Consider the following 26,702-nt stretch of genomic DNA (forward strand, 5'->3'; position numbering starts at 1 on the left):
AGATGGTCACTCAGTCACAGAAAATCGATTTTGCAATAGTAAAAAATATACGACCAATGCTGTCTCTTTTTTCAAGTATACCTGTTACCTGGTCGTAGTGCACAAGACAACATGGAGTCGCCAATTAATCATATTTATGTTGTGGCACATATTAAAAGGTGTCATTGTTTAGTGTATGTTGCTTTTTCAGTATTGTTAAGACGTTTGACGTGAAAACGTCTATTTGCTTATCGGTTGAAATTTCTTGTGTGACAAAATACCGTCAGATTTGAGTCGCTAGTAACTACGATGATAACGACTCTAACAGTAGTTGATCTCAGAACTGTATGTGTTTGTCTCGCAGTATATGTTGGTGAGGCTCACGAGAAATACATGCCGTAGCCCGTGCGTCACAGCATGTGACACAGGTCTTAAGAGGGTCAGCAGCCGTCTGCGGAAGGTAGCGAGTAACTTTTTCAAACGAGTTTAATAATTCTTGATAGTGCGTTTAAATGAATGCAAGCTGTCGATAGCACACAACAAAGTTAAGGACTGTACTGGGTACCTTTCCAGTTACGTACTGATTTCCCGTACGCCCTGTATGCAGCTGGGCATTCGGGAAAAGTGGTGGACAAGTCGACTAGTGTTACGTCACAAGTTCGTTAGGGGGGGGGGGGGGGGGTGTCATATTTATTGTGGGCCACGTATATTGTGCCTGTGACGTCATAGTACTACTATAGGCGTATGCACGCGACTGGTAGGAATCAACTTTGTGTAAAGTTTTAAATTGCTGTAATGAGAAAAGCGTCTAGCTAGCACATGGATACGGGTGTCATTGTGAAGAGCTTGCGGAGTGCTGCTATCAAAGTGAATAAAAATATTTGCCGGAATATTCGTGAAAATCGGTATCAAACTGAAAATTACAAAATAATAAAATATGTCGTCTGTAATATCACATTTTAATACGGAAATAACTGTGTCAGATACTGTGCTGTGTGTAGGAACCAAAGACGCACTAGACTTGCATTCAGGAGGACGACGGTTCAGACCCGCTTCCGGCCGTCCTGATTTAGGCTCTCCGTGATGTCTCTAAATCACTTGAGGTAAATGGTTCCTTTGGTTCCTTCGAAATGGCACGGCTGATTTCCTTCCCCATCGTTCCGATGGGACCGATGACCTCGCTGTTCGGTCCCCTCGACAAACCAACCAACCAAAGACGTTACTCATTGCAAAAGAAATACGTAGGTTATCATTGCATTATCTCTAACGTTTTTTAATCTCTGATGTGGAATATAACGTTAATGACTTCGATTTTGTTCTTGCTCTGATAATGACGAAGGGAACTTGTAATTGTGAATATTACCTTTGCCCCCCCCCCCCCCCCCCCCAAGAAACATGGACCTTGCCGTTGGTGGGGAGGCTTGCGTGCCTCAGCGATACAGATAGCCGTACAACCACAACGGAGGGGTATCTGTTGAGAGGCCAGACAAACGTGTGGTTCCTGAAGAGGGGCAGCAGCCTTTTCAGTAGTTGCAAGGGCAACAGTCTGGATGATTGACTGATCTGGCCTTGTAACAATAACCAAAACGGCCTTGCTGTGCTGGCACTGCGAACGGCTGAAAGCAAGGGGAAACTACGGCCGTAATTTTTCCCGAGGGCATGCAGCTTTACTGTATGATTAAATGATGATGGCGTCCTCTTGGGTAAAATATTCCGGAGGTAAAATAGTCCCCCATTCGGATCTCCGGGCGGGGACTACTCAAGAGGATGTCGTTATCAGGAGAAAGAAAACTGGCGTTCTACGGATCGGAGCGTGGAATGTCAGATCCCTTAATCGGGCAGGTAGGTTAGAAAATTTAAAAAGGGAAATGGATAGGTTAAAGTTAGATATAGTGGGAATTAGTGAAGTTCGGTGGCAGCAGGAACAAGACTTCTGGTCAGGTGACTACAGGGTTATAAACACAAAGTCAAATAGGGGTAATGCAGGAGTAGGTTTAATAATGAATAGGAAAATAGGAATGCGGGTAAGCTACTACAAACAGCATAGTGAACACATTATTGTGGCCAAGATAGATACGAAGCCCACACCTACTACAGTAGTACAAGTTTATATGCCAACTAGCTCTGCAGATGACGAAGAAATTGAAGAAATGTATGATGAAATAAAAGAAATTATTCAGATAGTGAAGGGAGACGAAAATTTAATAGTCATGGGTGACTGGAATTCGAGTGTAGGAAAAGGGAGAGAAGGAAACGTAGTAGGTGAATATGGATTGGGGCTAAGAAATGAAAGAGGAAGCCGCCTGATAGAATTTTGCACAGAGCACAACTTAATCATAGCTAACACTTGGTTTAAGAATCATGATAGAAGGTTGTATACATGGAAGAACCCTGGAGATACTAAAAGGTATCAGATAGATTATATAATGGTAAGACAGAGATTTAGGAACCAGGTTTTAAATTGTAAGACATTTCCAGGGGCAGATGTGGACTCTGACCACAATCTGTTGGTTATGACCTGTAGATTAAAACTGAAGAAACTGCAAAAAGGTGGGAATTTAAGGAAATGGGACCTGGATAAACTGAAAGAACAAGAGGTTGTACAGAGCTTCAGGGAGAGCATAAGGGAACAATTGAAAGGAATGGGGGAAAGAAATACAGTAGAAGAAGAATGGGTAGCTCTGAGGGATGAAGTAGTGAAGGCAGCAGACGATCAAGTAGGTAAAAAGTAGAGGGTTAGTAGAAATCCTAGGGTAACAGAAGAAATATTGAATTTAATTGATGAAAGGAGAAAATATAAAAATGCAGTAAATGAAGCAGGCAAAAAGGAATACAAACGTCTCAAAAATGAGATCGACAGGAAGTGCAAAATGGCTAAGCAGGGATGGCTAGAGGACAAATGTAAGAATGTAGAGCCTTATCTCACTAGGGGTAAGATAGATACTGCCTACAGGAAAATTAAAGAGACCATTGGAGATAAGAGAACCACATATGAACATCAAGAGCTCAGATGGAAACCCAGTTCTAAGCAAAGAAGGGAAAGCAGAAAGGTGGAAGGAGTATATAGAGGGTCTATACAAGGGCGATGCACTTGAGGACAATATTATGGAAATGGAAGAGGATGTAGATGAAGATGAAATGGGAGATATGATACTGCGTGAAGAGTTTGACAGAGCACTGAAGGACCTGAGTCGAAACTAGGACCCCGGAGTAGACAAAATTCCATTGGAACTACTGACGGCCTTGGGAGAGCCAGTCCTGACAAAAGTCTACCATCTGGTGAGCAAGATGTACGAAACAGGCGAAATACCCTCAGACTTCAAGAAGAATATAATAATTCCAATCCCAAAGAAAGCAGGTGCTGACAGATGTGAAAATTACCGAACCATCAGTTTAATAAGCCACAGCTGCAAAGTACTAACACGAATTCTTTACAGACGAATGGAAAAACTAGTAGAAGCCGACCTCCGGGAAGATCAGTTTGGATTCCGTAGAAATACTGGAACACGTGAGGCAATACCGACCTTACGACTTATCTTAGAAGAAAGATTAAGGAAAGGCAAACCTACGTTTCTAGCATTTGTAGACTTAGAGAAAGCTTTTGACAATGTTGACTGGAATACTCTCTTTCAAATTCTAAAGGTGGCAGGGGTAAAATACAGGGAGCGAAAGGCTATTTACAACTTGTACAGAAACCAGATGGCAGTTATAAGAGTTGAGGGACATGAAAGGGAAGCAGTGGTTGGGAAGGGAGTAAGACAGGGTTGTAGCCTCTCCCCGATGTTATTCAATCTCTATATTGAGCAAGCAGTAAAGGAAACAAAAGAAAAATTTGGAGTAGGTATTAAAATCTATGGAGAAGAAATAAAAACTTTGAGGTTCGCCGATGACATTGTAATTCTGTCAGAGACAGCAAAGGACTTGGAAGAGGAGTTGAACGGAATGGATGATGTCTAGAAGGGAGGATATAAGATGAACATCAACAAAAGCAAAACGAGGATAATGGAATGTAGTCGAATTAAGTCGGGTGATGCTGAGGGTATTAGATTAGCAAATGAGACACTTAAAGTAGTAAAGGAGTTTTGCTATTTGGGGAGCAAAATAACTGATGATGGACGAAGTAGAGAGGATATAAAATGTAGACTGGCAATGGCAAGGAAAGCGTTTCTGAAGAAGAGAAATTTGTTAACATCGAGTATAGATTTAAGAGTCAGGAAGTTATTTCTGAAAGTATTTGTATGGAGTGTAGCCATGTATGGAAGTGAAACATGGACGGTAAATAGTTTGGACAAGAAGAGAATAGAAGCTTTTGAAATGTGGTGCTACAGAAGAATGCTGAAGATTAGATGGGTAGATCACATAACTAATGATGAAGTATTGAATAGGATTGGGGAGAAGAGAAGTTTGTGGCACAACTTGACCAGAAGAAGGGATCGGTTGGTAGGACATGTTCTGAGGCATCAAGGGATCACCAATTTGGTATTGGAGGGCAGCGTGGAGGGTAAAAATCATAGGGGGAGACCGAGAGATGAATACACTAAGCAGATTCAGAAGGATGTAGGTTGCAGTAGGTACTGGGAGATGAAGAAGCTTGCACAGGATAGAGTAGCATGGAGAGCTGCATCAAACCAGTCTCAGGACTGAAGACCACAACAACAACAACAACAACGTATTGCAACTCGATAGTAGGAGTAAAAGTTGTATTCAAGGAAGAAATAAACGGGTGCTCATCTCCGATAAATAACTAGGAGAAACTTGAACGTAAATATTACTCTTTCTAGTCATTCTAATTACCGTAGAAAGTTTCAGCTATACCGTGTCGCTGTGGATTTGGAGCGACGTTGTGGAGATGGGCGACTTTCAACGGACTCAAGATCACGCAACAAGAAATCTGCCATAGCTCTTTATCAACATATTATCACACGACAAAACACACACAAGGTGAGTTTAGTTTTAATGGACGTTTCAATACACCATTTGGAAACCAAGAATACATGCTAATCTTGGCTATAAAACCATAAAATTCCATAAAATTAACAATTTAATCCGTCTACCATTGATAGGACTAATACCTGAATCTGGGAGTAAACATACCACACATTACAATATACTGTATTTGTTACAACTATTGTATGTGTTACTATTGGAAGGTGCTAATGTAGTATTTCTTTCGCATGTACGATTGCTGGATTATTGCAGGGAAGATATATGCACATGAGCAAAAATTAAGATCACAATACTTGTAATACTGGACGACTACACGGCATTTCTATTTCTGCTGACGCTTCTAAAGCGTGTAGAAGATAACTGTTAGTAGTAAATAGACATATTCTTTTCTGTAGATTCAACGCAGTCACTCTGAATGTATGACGCTGTTGCTACACAGTCCACATTAGATTTTGTCTGTCGTGCTGTTCCAAAGTCACAATCAAGTACGTTATTGCAGGAAAAGAATTTTCATGACTCAACTGTAATTGATTCAGTCATTTTGTACGGATTACTTCGGTCTGAGTAGGAGATTAAAATTTACTTTTTATATATTATTAAAACAAGACAGAAGGCTAGGACTGCAAAACAGAGGGAAGAAACTGTTTAGCATGCAGTGGACGTACAGGAGGTTGCAGAGCCGTTTACATGAATGTTGGCGCGTACTGAGCATTCAAAACTGAATATCTGATTAGTTAAACCGCAACAAAATCCGAATTAAAAACAGAATTCCACAACAGTCAGGCTGTATTAAAAACCGAATTTCAGAATAATCAGGTGGCACTGCAGACTTAATTACAAGCCACTAATACAACATTACAAAACCAGATCAGAGAATCGCAAACGGTACTTAACAGTGCCATTCTACGGCTTTCAAATGCAGATAAAAGTTTAGCTGACGATTTCGGTCAATTTCGTGGGCAACACAAAGATCTGACAGATATATTTGTGCTTTAAAATTAGCGTTCTAAAATAAGGACAGGGCAAGATACTATCAATGTGCAACTCACACAACAAGCAGAAGAGTTTGCGGAGATTTTCCACCATTAGTTAGGAGACAGATACCGAACTGACAACTACTATTGAACAGAAGGTTCAGTCAATGATAAATGAAGTTATATCAGATAAAGATCCTGCTAACCAAGAATTTTCAGACGTTGGCAAGAACCTCGAACTCAATTAAGCGAACAATTTTCTGAATGTCATGTAACTATAGACAGATGATGTCAATCAGCAAACGAACAACCTTCACCATACTTGGCAGGATAATTGCTCGGTTACTACTGATAATGAACACTTGACAAAGAGAGCTAGTCCAAGCTCTGCACAACAATCTATTAAACATCATGAAATGCAGGCAACAACATCACCATACGCGAATGTAATGCCAGATCAAGTGTCTCATTATGCAGCATTACAAGTGGAAGAAAAATTAAATACAGACAATTGTCATTTTTTAATCCAGAGAAGAAAACAGTACACCCAGTCGTTCTCATCAGGTTATTTAAAAATGATTTACCGAGAATGTGGATCGAAACTCAAAGATAAGTTATGGGAATGGACATACCTTATGAGACTGACACCTTTGGATAGTTGAAGCTGCAGAAACTGCAATACATATGTCGAATTCGAGAATGCATATATTGCAAAAGTATCACTCTGCTGCAATACAAGAGACAATCCGTAAGCCGATTTACAATCCAGAATCATACAGTTCACGGTTAGGTACTGTAAGTAGGCTGTTTAGGTTTTTATGTTGGTAGCGCCACGTAGCGCTCTGTATGAAAATCACTGATTGTGCTGTGTGCAGTCTGTAGCTGGTTGGCATTGTTGAAATATTCGATATTGTAATGTTGGGCGGTTGGATGTGAACAGTGCGTAGTGTTGTGCAGTTGGAGGTGAGCCGCCAGCAGTAGTGGATGTGGAGAGAGAGATGCCAGAGTTTTGAAAACGGATGATCTGGACGTGTGTCGGTCAGGAAAAGGAAATTTGAAACGATGGATGTCATGAATTGATAGATATATATGTGACGACTTTGGAACATTATTAAGGTAAATACATTGTTTGTTCTCTATAAAAATCTTTCATTTGCTGACTATGCCTATCAGTAGTTAGTGCCTTCAGTAGTTAGAGTCTTTTATTTAGCTGGCAGTATTGGAGCTCGCTATATTGCAGTAGTTCGAGTAACGAAGATTTTTGTGAGGTAAGCGATTCATGAAAGGTATAGATTATTGTTAGTCAGGGACATTCTTTTCTAGGGATTATTGAGTCAGATTGCGTTGCGCTAAAAATTTTCTGTGTCATAAAATTTTTGACTTCACGTTACTAGTACGCTTTCTCACACTTAGAAACTCTTAACATGCAACAATGTTTTCAAGTTAACTATCCAGTCAAGAACCTGGGGGACTTATTTAGACAGTAATTATGAATGCCATTTTTGTAATGAACAGACGACACAGTGTTATTGTGTGTACATTCTTGCTTGTTCATTACGTAACGGCTATAAGGATTACATACTTAGAACATATACTGCTAATGAGATTTTAATTCAACATTTTGGTTTACTTGAAAATCATTCTGGACCGAAAGTAATTTCTGAGAGCTAACAGACGACACAGTGGTTAGTTTATTTGACAGCTACACGATTATATCAAGTTGCTATTAATGAGTGACACAATTTACAGTATTGCTTTTGCGCTGTATCTGTTTTATATCTGCACAGTTTTTCTGTATAATTCTGGAAAGTAAAACATGTATTAGTAGTAACATGGTGGTATAGCTACAATGAGACAGCCTTTTTCATAGCACAATAATTCGTTACAGTACAGTACTTTCTTGGTCACGGCAATAAGCGTAATAACTACGATATCTATATGCAAAGCATTTCACTTTTGTTTATGGTGAGGTAAAAACATGACTTTTGCAGAACTTTGCTTACGGAGGATGATATCTACGACACTTGGCACATTTTTACCTTCAAGTAATAACAGAGATTATCTTACAGCAAGATGCACAATTAAGCACTACAGGACACGCATTTGAGTGATTAATTTTTGTACTTAATGACTTTTTAAAGATTTTTAAATTACAAAGATACAAAGAAGGTTTTTGGGATACATTTCATTCGATTGCTGTAATCTGTAACACCTGAGGGTATAATTACATTAATTCTCAGGGGGTACACGCCTACTTTGTGTACTAAACGTGTGGCAAGCGCTAGGAGCCCTAGCTAATATGGTATTTGCTTATACAACTTTACACATCGGTACCATATTTTCTCTCACAGAATTACACAGCCATCTGATCATTTAAGAGAGACAAACATTTTTTTTATTACGTCAGTGAATTCACACTTACGAAATTGTATTTTGTCTGTACTTTGTGAACTGTTCGTATTTTTTCAGAACCATTGTGATACTATGAGAGCTTTGAATGATGTATTTGGTAAGGGATCATGATTTTTGAAGTACGTTTGTGGTATATCACTTTATTGAAACGAGCAGAGAGCAGTTTTTAAAGGTTTTGAGATCACTGGAGGAAGCTACGATGATTTGAATGATGTGCTATGATGATATTATTATGACGAAGAAGTGTATTATGCTGTTGAGATATGTTTATGATCAATAAGAGGAATGTGATTACGTGTTTATGTGCATGTGACTAATGAGAAGAGGTTAGGGATACTAATTTGTGAAAAGGATGTTGGAAACTAAGAATCATGCTTTAAGGGTTACGAAACATGTGTACATGCGTGAATATATCATAACACTGCTATTCATGAGATTTCGTATCTACACATTTCTACTGAAATTTCCCGACCCGTGATATTTTATTTACATCAAACTGTCACTGTAACGGAAACTGCTGTTGTAAATATCTCGGTAAGGAAGGTAAGTGACCTTGACGTAATGCGTTGTGGGCGCCCAGCTGCGCAATAGTTGCCCCAAAAAAAAAAAAAAAGAAAACCATTAGTGCATAACTTTCAGATTCATACTTGAAAATACATGATTGCAGTTTGGAGCTTGCACTTTCAAGACACTGCGATGGTGATTGTGCAGCCACACAGCTGTAAAAGATGCCTGCTATCCATCTCTACAAGTGCTACAGTGGGTCGGTCTGCACATTTGGTGGCCCACCAATACTGTAATCTCTACAAGAAATACTGTGGGTCTGCTCTGTGATGACCTACCTACCAATATTCTTCAAAACTTCGACTGACTCTACTGTGGGTTTTCTTTGTTGCTGCCTATTACCTGTCTGCATGTCAAGACTCAGCACTGTCTTTCCATTAGAAGGACAACACTACTTCTTCAAGACTGCATGGAAATCCAATACTTCCGTGTGCATTTTCTTTTACTGATCAGATCTTGTGCAATATAATTAATACTGTGATAAATGATTAGGACTGTCTTTATGGACAATGGACAATTTTTGCTTTTGACCAACAGTGTATCAATAATTGTGTGCATTTGGTATATTTGTTAGCGTTAATATAAAAAATTTAACAAATATTTATTGGGCACTGCTCAAAACAGTTCGTAAAATGTTTTGTGGGGACAATGGACAATTTTTGCCTTTGACCAACAGTGTACCAATAATTGTGTGCATTTGGTATATTTGTTAGCGTTAATATAAAAAATTTAACAAATATTTATTGGGCACTGCCCAAAGCAGTTCGTAAAATGTTTTGTGGGGAGCATAGGGGCTATGTAAGTAGGCTGTTTAGGTTTTTAGGTTGGTAACGCCACGCAGCTCTCTGTATGAAAATCACTGACTGTGCTGTGTGCAGTCTGTGGCTGGTTGGCATTGTTGGAATATTCGATATTGTAGTGTTGGGCAGTTGGATGTGAACAGCGCGTAGCGTTACGCAGTTGGAGGTGAGCTGCGAGCAGTGGTGGATATGGAGAGAGAGATGTCAGAGTTTTGAAAACGGATGATTTGGACGTGTGTCCGCCAGAAAAAGGAAATTTGGAAAGATAGATCTCATGAATTGATATATATATATATATATATATATATATATATATATATATATATATATATATATGTGTGATTAAGGTAAATACATTGTTTGTTTTCTATCAAAATCTTTCATTTGCTAACTATGCCTATCAGTAGTTAGTGCCTTCAGTAGTTAGAATCTTTTATTTAGGTGGTAGTATTGGCGCTCGCTGTATTGCCGTAGTTCGAGTAACGAAGATTTTTGTGGGGTAAGTGATTCATGAAAGATATAGGTTATTGTCAGTCAGGGCCATTCTTTTTTAGGGATTATTGAAAGTCAGATTGCGTCGCGTTAAAAATATTGTGTGTCAGTTTAGTGATGATCAGAATAAGTAAAGAGAGCAATGTCTGAGTATGTTTAGTTTTACTCAGCTGTCTCTGTATCAAATAACGTAGAAGTTTACCAGCACAGTAATTCATAATTTTTCTAAGGTGACATTTCAGTACACTACGCAGATTCTTTGAGCGGTACCATAATAAGACGAAAATTTATCGGAACCAGTATCTGTCAAAGATATTATCACAATATTAAAATTGAAGCTACCATTTGACATTCAAACTAAATTATTGCACATCACTGATACCAGTTTTCACGAATTTTTGTTTCTACTGGATTCAATAGACTTGTTGATGGAAGACCCATAGACCAGAGGTAACAGTGGCAGTGACCAGAATGGTTCTAACAGAAAGAATTATTGAAATGAGGATACGAATAACTTTCAGCAGCAATTGAATGCTGATGAGAATCAACAAGGAGGTTCGCACAGTACTATGAACAATAAGCTCAAGAAATGGAAACTGGAATAACCAGGATAATAAATACAGAAACAAGAGGTATGATAGGCGCTACAATCCCGGCTATCAACAAAATCCAGCAACATTCAAATGCGAATTCTGTCAATCAACCGAATTTTAATGAGGCAAGTAATGAATGGGGAAATTATTTGCCTGTTATTACTGACATTACTGATGAACAAGCTACCTGCCAATCAGGAAGAACAAACGCGATGAACTTTATCCCATGAAAGGCTAATCGGAATAAGTGAATGGGGTTGTGACAGTAATATTAGGATGATACGGTATAACCGTGCAGATGACATTAGGGACGAACTATTGCTTGGTGACAAACGCTGTCTGATTATCATTACCGTTCGTTTGTCTGTTTCCATTGCGGTTATGTCATTCTTCCGGTAACCACTACCATTACTATTACCATTACCATGCTTTGATAGTGGATGGTTTCGCGTGTCTCTCTTTTGTGCAGACGAACTACGAGGTGCGGCTAGAAAAAAACCGGACTGATGCTGGAAAAAACATTTATTTACAATTATTTACAATTTCATGTTATCTCCTTCAATGTACTCTCCTCCTCGGTCTCTACACCGCTCCATACGAATTTTCCACTGTTCATAGCAATGCTGCAGATCATTTTCGGTAAGTCCATACATTACTTCCGTCGCTTTTTCTTTTACTGCTTCAACAGTCTCAAATCTAGTTCCTTTCAAAGCTGACTTGACTTTAGGGAAAAGAAAAAAGTCACAGGGGGCCAAATCAGGTGAGTAGGGTGGATGATCTAAGATGGGAATGTTGTGTTTTGCCAAAAACGTCTTCACTGACAACGCACTGTGAGCTGGGGAATTGTCTTGGTGAAGGATCCATGACGTTTTTCTCCACAAATCGTTCCGTTTTCTCCGTACTCGCTCATGTAGGGTAGCCAGGACGCTAATGTAGTAATGCTGATTCACTGTTTGTCCGTCTGGTACCCAATCAATGTGCACAATCCCTTTGATGTCAAAAAAAAAAAAAAACAATCATCATTGCCTTGAATTTCGATTTTGACATTCGTGCTTTTTTTTTTGTCGTGGAGAACCAGGTGTTTTCCAATGCATCGATCGGCATTTAGATTCGGGATCGTAAGTAAAAAAACACGATTCATCGCAAGTAATAACATTTTGTAAGAAGGTGGGATCACTTTCAATGTTTTCCAGGATGTCAGAACAAATTATTCTTCGGCGTTCCTTCTGTTCAATTGTGAGACACTTTCGAACCATTTTTGAACACACTTTGTTCATGTTGAAACTTTCATGAAGAATCTGCCTAACACTTTCCTTGTCAACTCCTGTTAACTCAGACACTGCTCTGATTGTTAAACGGCGATCCTGTCGAACAAGTTTACCGATTTTTTCAATGTTTGCATCAGTTTTTGCTGACAATGGTCTGCCAGTGCGAGTATCATCACTGGTGTCTTCGCGGCCATCTTTAAATCGTTTAAACCACTCAAACACTTGTGTTCGCGATAAACAATCATCGCCGTACACTTGTTGTAACATTACATACGTTTCACTTGCAGATTTTCCTAGTTTGAAACAAAATTTGATGTTAACACGCTGTTCTTTCTGTACACTCAACATTTTCCGACGCACAGACAAAACGTCAACTACTTAAAACAGACACCACGGGCAGACTGAGTGCAGGAGGCAGATGAAACTCGAACAGTAGGCGGAGCGAGAGTCACGTGACAGGCCACGCGACTTTCAGCCTTATTGCATTCGTTTTATTGTTTCACTAGCACTAGTCCGGTTTTTTTCTAGCCACACCTCGTATCCTCTGTTTGAGCGGCGCCCCCATTTTTTGTGTTCTTGTATTAAATGTATGACCAAAGGGAACTGACCTAGATCATTTTCTGTCACGTTGACTAATTGCTCACGAATGTGGGTAGGTAATCTTGGTTTCAATAACCTGATTGTCTTGATCCGAGATTGGCTCGTCCCAATATCTCTTTTTGTTTATGCAGCTGTCAAAATATGCTCTCAAAGAGCATTGTTTTGCATTTTACCTGCCAGGACTTTAAAATTTTTTACGCAATCTTTCTTGAATGTTGAACAACCAGTACTTCGCAAGAAACGCCTTTTCAGATTAACTTTGCGTGTCACAAGATTCAGATATTTGATTTTCCTACAATATTACGTGAGATGGGATGAATCTTATCTCTTGTTTCTCCTTCCACGCCCTGCATAGAATGTCTTTAAAGCCTTTTATGAGCACAACTGGGTGTCTAGATTTCTTCTTGCCCATAAACATCAAGAAGTGTTTGTGTTTGATCGAACTCTTTTCGATTTTCATATCTAGCACTTGAAGATCTGCCTCTCTGCTTATAGGCAGATAGTTTTCATTATTGGACACTGGCCTAGCTTGGTGACTAGTTTGTCACTGGCATATGCGTGCATAATTCTTAGCATTACCTTATTCCTCACTAGATGTAGTACCGTTAATTCGATTGACATTTTGAATTCTTCTTGGACTATCATCTTGGCTAGTAGCCCCCGCTACTTCGCGATGACATATCGCGTTGCCAAGCAAAGTTCGTGTGTAGCGCTGTCTGGCACCGCGCTGAGATTATTGTTGCCGCTAGCGCTTGCGATACGCGTAGCAAAACACTGCACAGTACTTTTAATTTGACTGTCAGTGCTTTGGGATATTTAATTTTCTTTTTTTTTCCAGCCATGTGTATGTTCACGTTTCTGAGTTTCCCCAGAAAACTTTTTCTCTGCGGATTGATCTAAGTGAATAACGAGATTCTGAAAGCCTTCAGTTAACTAATTGTGATCTTTGTTCAAAGCTTCTAACTGTTCGGACAAGGTTTGTACCAGTTTTGGCAAATCCTTGTACTGCTTTCTAAAACCTTTACTTTTTCTTTTTTGCGCTTATCTCCTTCGTTTTCACAATTTTTCGAGTTCGCGTGTCCTTTCTTTTTCTTCCTTTTCCTGGTCACGTTCTTGCAGTTAGCTTAGCAATTCTGCGAACAAGCCAGGTATGGGTGAACCTATAGGTACACTATATTGCCTAATGTGCTCAGGTTCAAAGTCTCTTTTCGGAGTCTCAACTTCAGTGTCTATCGCCTTTTCGTAAACTGTTGAGGGCGGAGCACCTACTCCATCTTTCAGAACTGTATGTTGCCGATCTTCGGCGTCTACATGCTCTGGTATAACGTCTACATTGGTTTCATTTACATTATCATCTACATTTAGTCCTTGACTAGTTTGTGAGTCAACATCCTTACGTGGCCTACTCATGATAGCTTCAAAGCAAGACACAAACAAATCACAATAAAGTGTGCACAACAAACATTTCTAACTACCCTGTTAACATTTCTAATGAGTGAACAGGGTGAAGGTGTAGATGTTTTAGTGTTGTTCACATCTACACCTACTCTACAATATACCTTATACTTTCTGTACACTTCACGTCTGGGAGCGTACACTATAGTCGTACTTGAATTTACTTACGGGGCAGTCAAGGATTTGCGTATTTCTTGACTGCAATGTTGTCTCGAACCAATTACGTATACCAAACATACATACAAGTAATTAATTCTACATAGAGGTACAATATACAATAACACTGATTACAATAATAATGCAATAGATTAATAGACTAATGATACAAATACTTTTACTATCTAGTCCTGTGCTATTGGGCGTCAGATTTTTTTAACGTTTCAGAGGGGTTTTAATTTGTTGAAATTTGATTATTAATGCTTTGATTGTTAATTGGTTGAGGCCTATTTAATAGAAGGTAGGTTCGGGCCGCTGGTGCTGAGGTCTTTTTTATGAGATAAACCACAGTTAGTCTGAGTTTCCATATTTGATCGTATTCTATAACTCCACAAATAATCCAGCTAGCTCTTTCAAGATAATCTCAGGGCTTGGAAAAACTCAGACACAAGCGTTATTACTACTAATAAACTTTCTTAAAATGCCTCAAGCACGGTTTTAATTGAAATTATTTGCATGCTGCATAGGCAACTGGGGTAGTTAGTCCAGCTAAGATTTTATTACTGTTAGGCGCCTACTTGAGATGCACTGCTTTCTACCAGGACTGCACTTCAGCTGAAATTAAATTAATGCTGCGGCGCTCCTCTGCAACGTGATGCTGTGAAAGAAAATCTAATAATTGAATTGCACGTATGCGGCCGTTAGCCACGTTAGCGCGTCGAGATTGTTTTTCTTCTCCGCAGCGCTCAAAGCTGAAATCTTAAAGAATTTGACACAGTGAGCGCTAATCTTACAAACGATAGCATGTACTGTCATTTAACAATAATAATATATATTTTGAAACCGACTGAATGAAGTATTAGTACTTTAACACGGACCTGAATACAGAGCTGTTCATCGAATGGCGGTCACAAAGGAAGAGAGAGAATACTATCTCTGTTATCTTTATGCCAAGAAGGGCAAAGATTATACTAGGACATCACATGTATATTCATTGTTTGTATATTATCCATTTTAACACAATTAATTAATTAAATAATTTTCTAATAACATTATGGAAAAACACCAAAAAACTAGGATTAAAATGGAATTAGGTAGTGAAGCTATTGATTGCACGTGCCTAGTGGTACTTAATGTTGTTGTGGACTTGATTTAAGGGCATGAATTACTGAGAGAGGTGAATGTAACAACAGACTTCGTCTCCAGTAGATTTACGTTAACTAACAGTCAATTTGGTGCAGAAACAAGAAGTCATGAACGCTGTTGTCGAGCACTTGAAAGAAAAATAATTACTCGTGATACTGGCAGGAGAATCACCAACCCATTGACGAATTCTTCTAGTTTAAGAATATCAGAACAAATTAACCAAAAGGTAACTGAGTCTAATACCGTAACGCAACAGAAGACAATTGCTATAAGATTATGCTATGGTATTTGATGAGAAGCCAGGCATAATAAAGTGATATCTATTTCATCTAAATATGAAACCGCATAAAACGTACGGTCACGACGACAGAAGACTACAATTGAATATTCAGAAGAACGAAAAGTTCAATGATTCTGATAACAGATGTGCATCTGAGTAACTTGACTAAGAGACTGAAAATGTTATCGAATTTTATTCAGGAAACATAATTAGTTCAGTCAGTATATATTGACACATCGATTGCAGTTATCAATGCTGAAGACCTCGATGCGGGTTTTTCTGGTTTTTCTAGTGTTGAGAAGTGTAATGAAATATAGTGAACATCACACAACACCGAAACCTATATCACTACAAGCAAACACAGATGTAAATTAATACATGGTTGTCATGACATACATGAACACCTCTTAATTGGACAATGTAATGTAAACTTACTAACATATATCCAGTGATGTGGTGTAAATACGTATAAAGAATATTGCTTTCAGTAACTGAAATTTGAACTTCGAATAGTTTGACGCAGGAGTTCAGCATAGATTCGTAAGCCACTTTGTTGCTATGCTGGGGAGGCTATTGTGATTTCACCACACTTTATAACGGAAACACCTGTGTCAGATACCGCGCTGTGTGTCGGAACCAATGACGCTATTCCTTGCATAAGAAAAGCGAAAATCACCATTGCATTATCTCTGATTTTTATTGTCTCTATTGTTGAATGTAACGTTAATGAATCCAATTTTATTGTTGATCTGATAATGACAAAGTGAACGTGTAGTAATTGTGAATATTATATTTTACAATTCCATAGTAAGAGTATAAATTTGATTCAAAGAAGAAATAAACGAGTGCTTTTCTCTGACAAATAGTCATGTGAGTCCTGATCGTAAGTAATACTCCTTTCAGTCATTCTAATTACTATAGAAAGTCTCACTACATCACGCCAACGTGGAGCTAGAGAGATTATGGGGAGGCTGGGGAACGAACCTGCAAATGAAAACGGTGACTTTCAACGGACGCAAGAGCAAATAAGGAATCTGCCACAGCTCTTTACCAGCATATTATCAGACGACAAAATACACACAAGACGAGTTTAGTTTCTATGGACATTTCAATATGCAATCTGAAAACCGAGAGTACATGCTAATCTTGTCTATAAAACCACAAAATACAATAAAAATAATAATATACGTCTCATATGAATCGTGAATATGCTCGGAACTGTAGAAAACGCGTCGGGAGAAGTCTCGCCGAAAGAAATCCAAAAAACGTAAAAAGTCCAGTGGCGAGCTAATGCAAGAGTTACGGATGCTAGTTATGCGAATGAAATTGAAAAGACGCCCACACGGTACTAAGCAATTAATAACGTTCTTAGCTAATTCAGATATTGCTGTTTCTTCTGAGGGGTGTGACGATGTCCACACATTTTGTTTGTACAAACAAATTATATTATTTTTAGGATGGTAAAGTTCGACTACCAAATTAAACCAGTTTATTCATTATGCTTTCATTATATTTTCTCAGTTGATTCGTTCCAAAATATATGAGCTGTCAAGTTCTGATTGTTCGCTACATCTGCACAAAACATATCTACGTTTCACAAAGATTTACACAGTTGTTCGTTTTCAAAACTACTTCTTAACAATAGCTACAACATGACTGACTTTTACAAAGATTACACATAAATGCAAAGATCTTACTTATGTACATATGTGGTATAGGATTATGGAAACGAAAGGGGAAATATTATTTAAAGGGTTAAATGATTTTTTTAAGATTATTCTGGAATTTATTATCGTATAAAGGAAGGGTTTCGGCTAAGCGAACAGTCACGATGATCTGCTGAAACTGTTTGGTTCAGTTACTTATGCTGTAAGCGTTATTGCACATTTTGGTGATAAACATATCAGTAAATTAGCCTACTATGCCTATTTTCATTCACTGCTTTCATATGGCATCATATTTTGTGGCAATTCGTCACTGAGAGAAAAAGTATTCATTGCACAAAAGCGTGTAATCAGAATAACAGCTGGAGCCCACCCAAGATCACCTTGCAGACATTTATTTAAGCAACTTGGCATATTCGCAGTACCTTCGCAATACATATATTCACTTATGAAATTTGTCATTAATAACCCTCCCCAATTCAAAAATAACAGGGAAGTGCATAGCTACAACACTAGAATAAAGGATGATCTTCACTATTCTCACTTTGGCACAGAAAGGGGTGAATAATGCTGCCACAAAAATCTTTGATCATTTGCCAAATAGTATTAAAAGTCTGACAGATAGTCAACCAACATTTAAAAGCAAATTAAAAGAATTTCTGAAGGAAAACTCCTTGTACTCAATAGATGAATTCTTAGATAAGAAGTAATAACTGTGAAAAAAAATTATTTTTTGTAAAGAAAACTTATGTTAAAGTGACACTTTCCACATCATTACAAAATGTCGTATTCATGATCTATGGAACAAGGATTAATGTATTTTTTTATGTATCGCTGTAGCTAATGAAGAAAACTTGAAGAATAAAATTAGTTATGAATACATAGGTATAAAAATTAAAAATGTTCTTATGTCCCTCCTTCAAACGATTTCTTATACCTCTTCAACGCTGCGGTGACAAGTTGGTATTCCCCTTCATTGTCACTGGTGTCCTTGCAGGTCCTCACGATCGTCGAAACATTTGTTACGGCGTATTTTCGTGGACTAACAAATAAATATTCAAATTTTTAAAACTGATAATACCTGTCTTGCGTACATTTTTTACAGAGGTATCTGATCTCTTCTAGATTTCAACACAGATAGGCAGCTACTAATCAATTAGGGCGAGCAGGATTAATTATCATCTGTGGCCTAACTAATGTTTATCGTTGTCACATATGTTATCGATATCTAGAGGTTAGAAAGGTCGTCTTTTAGGGCCACTTGTACAATTTCCGGTTAGCAACCTGTTACGCTCTATTTTCGGGATAGCGCGAGAAACGCTTTCTACGATCCCGGAATAATGCCTAACTGGAGAATAAACTCGAGATAACTTAACCGGCGATTCCTGGCCGGTTAGCGAGCTTAACCGAGCAATAACTATTCAAGATGTCACTGATAGTGACAGCAATGACGAGATTTTGACTGAACTGTTCATGAGAATGAGAAAGGAAAGTAAAGGCCGACGACGTCGATTCCGAATTTATATCCACATTTTGCTTATCAAAGGAAGCCGTACGTAAGAAACTGGAGCATATAACGGACAGGTGAGACTGTTTCTTTGTTTTCTGAAATAATACTGTTTATTTACAGTAATACGCATTCGATTTCAGTACCTCCTGAATTCCGTCGTGTTATGTAAATCTCGCACATTAAAACGACGATTCGTAGAAAAAGAGTCTTGTTTATCTGGCGTATGTTGCAATTGCTTCAGTAGCGAAAAGGACTATTTCATTTTATTTAGCAGAAAGTGACGAGTCCTAGAAAAATGGTCTTGTTTATCTGATATGTGTTAAAATTGCTGCAGGAGCGAAAAGGACTACTTCGTTTTATTTAGCAGACAGTGCCATAATAGACTTAATCAAATCGAAAAGCCACACGAATTGTGTGTACAATTTGCATTAACAGCTTTTTCTGTTTTTGGCGAAACATCGATTTTTTGTGTAGCAAAATATATTGACAAAACAGTAGTGTCCCAATCTCAACGGTAGAAGATATAGTTCCACTTAGTTTTCTATTGGGAATGCCCCCTTTTTGCAAACACCATATCATTTTCAAATCAACGCTCCACTTTTTATTAAAATATTAGGATTACAGGCTCATTAATGCTTCCGAGCAAGAAGATTATTCACTGAAGCCAGTGAACTATTTGTTCTTACTCAGGCTAAGTTTCACAAAGTAAGATTAAGAAGAAAGTAAGATTTTTTCTTAAAAAAGAGTGATGCTTCCCCAGCTAGAGAACGTAGCTGTTTCTTTGTTATTAGTATTATGCACATAAGCTCACTCATATTTCTCATAAAGCTGTATTTGTATGCTATAAAAACAGAACAGGAATCTAGTTATCTGCATAGTTTTAGCATGTGGAGGGAGTGTCTGGAATGCTATGTTTCTAACTTTCCTTGAATATAAAGTTTATTCAGTGTTCTCCTTTATGCCAACCTGTAGCTGGTTGAAGGTAACTTAAATTGAAATATACTGAAGTTGTGTGAAGCACCACGTCTATGAAATTGATGGCTTATTGTGATTGTTTAATGTAACAAAAAGTCTGATAGCACACTAATGTCGCTAGTTCGCTAAGTCAAATCTGTAGCAGAAAATATTGTTCACTCTTATATCCCATTGGGACAATAACTTTCCTTCCTTTACTGAATGCTTCAGGGCAACAAAACAGTCCATCACCTACCTTTATTCCTGTAAACATGTAAATTATTTGTGTTTACAGAAGCTAAATTTAACACAGTAAAATTAATTCGAATTAATTTCTTTGTTAAAAATGTAAGCTGTACCAGATAGCTGGTGTATTTCTCAGTTATTAGTATCACCCACATAACCACATGTATATTTACCATAAAATAATTATCTCTGTGTGACAAGAACATAGGTACTCTTCATTCAGATAACAGGAACTTGTAGTTTTTGGATTTGCATAATCATAACAGTAGAAGACGTGGCTGCAAATTATGTTTTTAATTTTCTCTTGAATTGCCTCATGTCATTCTTTTCTTTCTTTCAGAAATGACTCTATTCTACCAGTGGACCAGCTACTACAGATGCTCAAATATTTTGCCTTTAGTTATTTCTTTTTGTCCACTGGATACTTATTGGATTGACAAGGGGACAGCCGGCATGATTATTAAAAAGATGGAAAACATGCACAAGAGACAGTTTTGTAATTATTTTAGTTCTCTGACGCAATTAAAATAAAATAAACAAATGTGTATGGATTAATATGTTTTTATTCTGATATCATTTGTATTAATTTTTATTTTCTGATCCTAATTTTGAGCTTTATGGTGCTTTTTTAACCAATACAGTTCTTTGTATCATATCTGGTTCTTGTCAAGGTACTTTTGAAGCAGCACCATCTGCAACTTTGCTAATTCTTTCACATTTGAAAACAGGTATTTTTATTCTGAAAACAAAACTGACAGTTCTAAGCTGGGATGGTATGTGCCATCTACATTTCCACGCCAGTATTATTGAAAAGATAATGGATGATTATTGTAAATGAAGGTTGTATATACAAGGTCACTGGAGCATTTAAATTCACATAATTTGCTGTCAAATGTTCAGTTTGGTTTTAGAAATGGTTTAACAACTGAAAATGCTATATTCTCTTTTCTCTGTGAGGTTTTGGACGGATTAAATAAAAAGTTGCGAACGCTAGGTGTTTTCGTTGATTTAACGAAGGCTTTTGACTGTGATGACCACAAAATATTACTGCAGAAGTTGGACCATTATGGAGTAAGGGGAGTAGCTTACAATTGGTTCGCCTCTTACTTTAAGAACAGAAAGCAGAGGGTAATTCTCCGCAATATTGAGAGTGGTAGTGATGTTCAGTCCCAATGGGGCACTGTTAAGTGGGGTGTTCCCCAAGGGTCGGTACTGGGGCCACTGCTGTTTCTTATTTATATAAATGATATGCCTTCTAGTATTACAGGTGATTCAAAAATATTTCTGTTTGCTGATGACACCAGCTTGATAGTGAAGGATCTTGTGTGTAATATTGAAACAGTAACAAATAATGTAGTTCATGAAATAAGTTTGTGGCTTGTGGAAAATAATTTGATGCTAAATCACAATAAGACTCAGTTTTTACAGTTTCTAACTCACAATTCAACAAGAACCGATATTTTGATCAGACAGAATAGGCATATTATAAGCGAGACGGAACAGTTCAAGTTCCTAGACGTTCGGATAGATAATAAGCTGCTGTGGAAAGCCCATATTCAGGATCTTGTTCAGAAGCTAAATGCTGCTTTATTTACCATTAGAACAGTATCTGAAATAAGTGACACTTCAACACGAAAAGTAGTCTACCTCGCATATTTTCATACGCTTATGTCGTATGGTATTATTTTTTGGGGTAATTCTTCTGATTCAAAAAGGGTATTTTTGGCTCAAAAACGGGCTGTTCGAGCTATATGTGGTGTAAGTTCGAGAACCTCTTGTCGACCCCTATTCAAAAATCTGGGAATTCTGACATTGCCCTCACAGTATATATTTTCTTTAATGTCGTTTGTTGTTAGCAATATTAGCCTATTCCCAAGAGTTAGCAGCTTTCACTCAGTTAATACTAGGCAGAAATCAAATCTGCATGTAGAATGTACTTCCTTGACTCTTGTGCAGAAAGGAGTGCAGTATTCTGCTGCATCCATTTTCACTAAGCTACCACAAGAACTCAAAAATCTTAGTAGTAGCCCAAACTCTTTTAAGTCTAAACTGAAGGGTTTCCTCATGGCTCACTCCTTCTATTCTGTCGAGGAGCTCCAGGAACAGCTAAAAAATTAAGCAAATTCCAGTATTACATCGTTGATTTTCTTCATTTAAACTTACGACTTGTCACCTGAATATGTTTTTTTTATATTTCATTTTATCTGTTTCTAATATCGTGTTATAATATCATGTATTGATTCGTTCCATGACCATGGAGGCTTCTCCTTACTTTGATCCCACGGAACAATAAATAAATAAATAAATAAAAGAACGCAGTGAAAGTGCCAGCCCTGTGGTTACTTCACCTTCCCCTCGCAGATTACATACAGGTTCTAGAGACGATTGCACAACCCAGAATTATGTATGACACAGTTTCTCAAGCATTTATGGTGAGATACAATAACAGTAGCCAACAGTTTGGTATGTACCATCTACATTTCCACCCCAGTATTATTGAAAAGATAATGGATGATTATTGTAAATGTTGGCATCTTATTCTTTGTATACACCTTCAATATAATTAAAAATCATCACATCACAGAAACATGATTTACAGTGGCGGGTTTATATAAAGACCCACTAGGCATGGGCCTAGGGGCGGGACCTTGAGGGTGGCGGCATTTTTTGCTCTGTACTCATTTTAACTTTTCAGGTTTCAAAATAACTGCGCTTACAAACGACAAATTTTTTTAATATTGTTAAACAACTTGCTAGTTTAAATAAACCTTAAGAACGAAATTCGACAATATAAGCTTGGAAATGGTGACTGAATGAAAATTTAACACTGGGTTTCTGTCTGGTGTCATCTTCATGATTGTTCAAAATATTTTGAAGTAATCTGTCAGGATGCCAGTTTACAATATAATGTTTGAAACGTTATTATTCTCAGAATGTTGTCGGCCTCTACTTAATCGTACCATATTTTCCCCTTGAAAATACCGGAACCACTGAAACGCTGTAATAAACTAATCAGCAGTTTCTTAAATACTGTAACATGTGTGGGCCTAAGTATGTAAAACCCGACTCTACTTAAATTTCTTGTAGAAATTATTGGGAAGTATCAAGTCAAACCTCCATTACTGTAATTAATGTGAAAGCTCTGTGGTCTTCAATATCTGAGCTTTGATTCAATGACACCCATTCAACAAAAGGATTTGTTAGTGGGAATGTTTTAGATTTTTAAACATCTGTTTATACGAAAAGAACAATCTAATAACGTGTGAAAAACACTTCACAACAGTTTAAAAATTTTATTTATCTACTTAGTTACTTTTTTTGACGAAAAAAGAAGAAGAAACCAACTTTCGTTTGTCTTATTTATTGTGCTGCAGCCTGCGCGATATCAAAGTTCTCACTCTGTGCAGACGAGTAGTACATGGCATTGCAAATTTTATATTAAACTTCAAGGAAATGTTATTTTTATGTTGGAACAAAAGGCATTTGACTGTAGACATAACAGCAGTGTTCACACAAATGATAACACACCACATCAACTGCCAACAAGACTGTCTTCTCTGCCAACAGAAACCGCTAAAATGTTATAAGAATAAGTCAGATAAGAGTCGAGCCAGCACACCTCACTGCAAGAAATTGAAAAATTAGTTGCCATTTAAATTGAAAAGACAGAGTCAAGAATATTCAGAACATATTTGCGTCCCAGCTAAAATTCCGGTGACGTGGGACTGTCCCGTTTTCTTTACGACACGAATTCCAGACAGCAGGTGTGCTTCTACTGTTTACTGACAACAGAGAAACAGGCAACAATGAAATTAAATTATCCTGCATTGTCTTTCTTTCATAGCACAATTACGTCGAGTAATCCGAGTTGGTCAGTTCATCGGTGTGTGTTTAAAGGAAAAATCTTTGTGCTCGTGTGCCATGTTTAAAGTAAAAAGCATTGTGCTCATGTGCGGTATAGTACGATTGGAACTGGATAAATCTTTCTTTCTTTCCTTTTACAATTTTTTTCTTTTGTTTTGACTCTTGGTTGACAATTTTGTAAGTACCTTACCATGAATAGCAATGAAAAAAGCAAATGTGCAAAATTAAGTGGGGTGGCATTTCGGAAATTATCGAAGGAAAGGCGAGAACGAGAAGCCAATGTTCTAAAAACGCTTGGCAGAGCAGATAAATTTTTCGCAATAAATGTTGCTGGTTCGACTTACAGTTCAGGTAGTACAGATGATATTTCTGGCACTGCAGCTATTGTAAAAGAGATAAATACAGACGAAACAAAAGTTAAAAATGAAGAAAAGCAAATTGTTCCTGATTTCGAGTTTCACGAAGAACTAAGTGTCGAGTCAGACATTACAAAAAGAAATAACCTCGTTAGTGACGATCCTACAGAAAGGTGTGTCAGTGAATCAACAATCGACATTCTCTTAAAACGTGACATTAATCAAAATTGTAACGGTGAGTTTTCTAATTCAAGAAGATGAATAGGCTGTGAAACCAGATACTTGAACAAAAATGAATTTTATCGCAAACTTTTAAATGGTTAATCAATTTCGCGTGATTTTCTAGTATACTCCTGTAGCACCGGTGCTGTTTTTTGTGGACCATGCAAACTGTTTGGAGGTAAGGCCGCGACTGCTACTAATGGTACTGCAGATTGGAGAAATATTTATAATAGTTTATCTCATCATGGGAATTCACTTTAACACAAAAATTCTGAGTTATCACTCTTAACAAGAAAAAAGTCGCTTGGAACAATAGATAAACATTTCGAGTCATATGTTGAGACAGAAAAACTGTACTGGCGCAGTGTGTTGAAAGTGGTGTTTGCAGTAGTGAAGAAGCTAATAAGTCATGGACTTCCCCTACATGTACACATTGAGATATTCCATTCATTACATAATGGCCAATTTATGATATGGAAATCAAGGGCAAGAACATAGACGCTATCTTTCTTCAACAATCAGTGGTGAAATAACAGAGCTTCTTTCTGCGATTAAAAAAATTATCATAAGTGAAATAAGACAGGCCAAATATTTCTCTATAATAGTAGACTCTACTGCGGACATTTCACATACTGATCAATTATCTATCGTATTAATACATGTGAACGAGAATGATGAACCTGTAGAACGTTTCCATCTGTTTTTACCCAACCTGGGACATAAGTTAGAAAACTTAGGTGAGGCCGTACTGAAAGTGCTGTCTAGAAATTCCATTCATATTACTGACTGTAGAGGCCAGTCACATGACAACACCAGCAATATGTCAGGAACCTACACTGGTTTGTAGGCACGCATTACAGAACGAAATCCGAGAGCGCATTATGTGCCTTCTGCAGCACATTCTTTGAATTTAGTTGGCACTAGTGCCGCAAGCTGTTGTCGGGAAGCATGTTCATTTTTCAGTGTAGTGCAAAACCTTTATAATTTTTTCTCTGCTTCTACACAGCGCTGGGATAAATTTAATTTTTTCATGAAACCAGGAAGCAAAACGGTGAAATGTTTATCAAAAACACGTTGATCAGCAAGAGAAGAAGCGTGTGTAAGTCTATATGAAAAATGGGAAGGCGTTATCAATGCCCACACATATATTGCCAATAATACGTTTGAAAAACTACTTGTGCGAAATGAGGTTTCACCTTTATTGAATCAGTTCAGCAGACTAGAAACAATATTCATGATGACAATTTGGAATTACATACTCCAGAGATTTAATAGTGTAAATTTGAAATTGCAAAGTATAAATATCGGTACTAAATTGGTGCATGAATTATATGATTCACTTATAGTATTTTTTGCATCTATTCGTGGCATGTTCGTCTATTGTTGCTGTTGTGGTCTTCAGTCCTGAGACGGGTTTTATGCAGCTCTCCATGCTACTCTATCCTGTGCAAGCTTCTTCATCTCCCAGTACCTACTGCAGCCTGCACCCTTCTGATTTGCTTTCTGTATTCATCTCTTGGTCTCCCTCTACAATTTTTACCCTCCACGCTGCCCTCCAATACTAAATTGATGATCCCTTGATGCCTCAGAACATGTCCCACCAACCGATCCTTCTTCTAGTCAAGTTGTGCCACGAACTTCTCTTCTCCCTAATCCTATTCAATACCTCCTCATTAGTTACGTGATCTACCCATCTAAACTTCAGCATTCTTCTGTAGCACCACATTTCGAAAACTTCTATTCTATTCTTGTCTTAACTATTTATCGTCCACGTTTCACTTCCATACATGGCTACACTCCATACAAATACTTTTAGAAACGACTTCCTGACTCTTAAATCTATACTCGATGTTAACAAATTTCTCTTCTTCAGAAACGCTTTCCTTGCCATTGCCAGTCTACATTTTATGTCCTCTCTACTTCGGCCATCATCCGTTATTTTGCTCCCCAAATAGCAAAACTCCTTTACTACTTTAAGTGTCTCATTTCCTAATCTAATTCCCTCAGCATCACCCGACTTAATTCGACTACATTCCATTATACTCGTTTTGCTTTTGTTGATGTTCATCTTATATCCTCCTTTCAAGACACTATCCATTCCGATCAACAGCCCCTTCCGTCCTTTGTTGTCTTTGACAGAATTACAATGTCATCGGCGAACCTCAAAGTTTTTATTTCTTCTCCATGGATTTTAATACTTACTCCGAAGTTTTCTTTTGT

This window comes from Schistocerca americana, chromosome 4 (assembly GCF_021461395.2).
Source record: "Schistocerca americana isolate TAMUIC-IGC-003095 chromosome 4, iqSchAmer2.1, whole genome shotgun sequence".
NCBI lineage: Eukaryota > Metazoa > Arthropoda > Insecta > Orthoptera > Acrididae > Schistocerca > Schistocerca americana.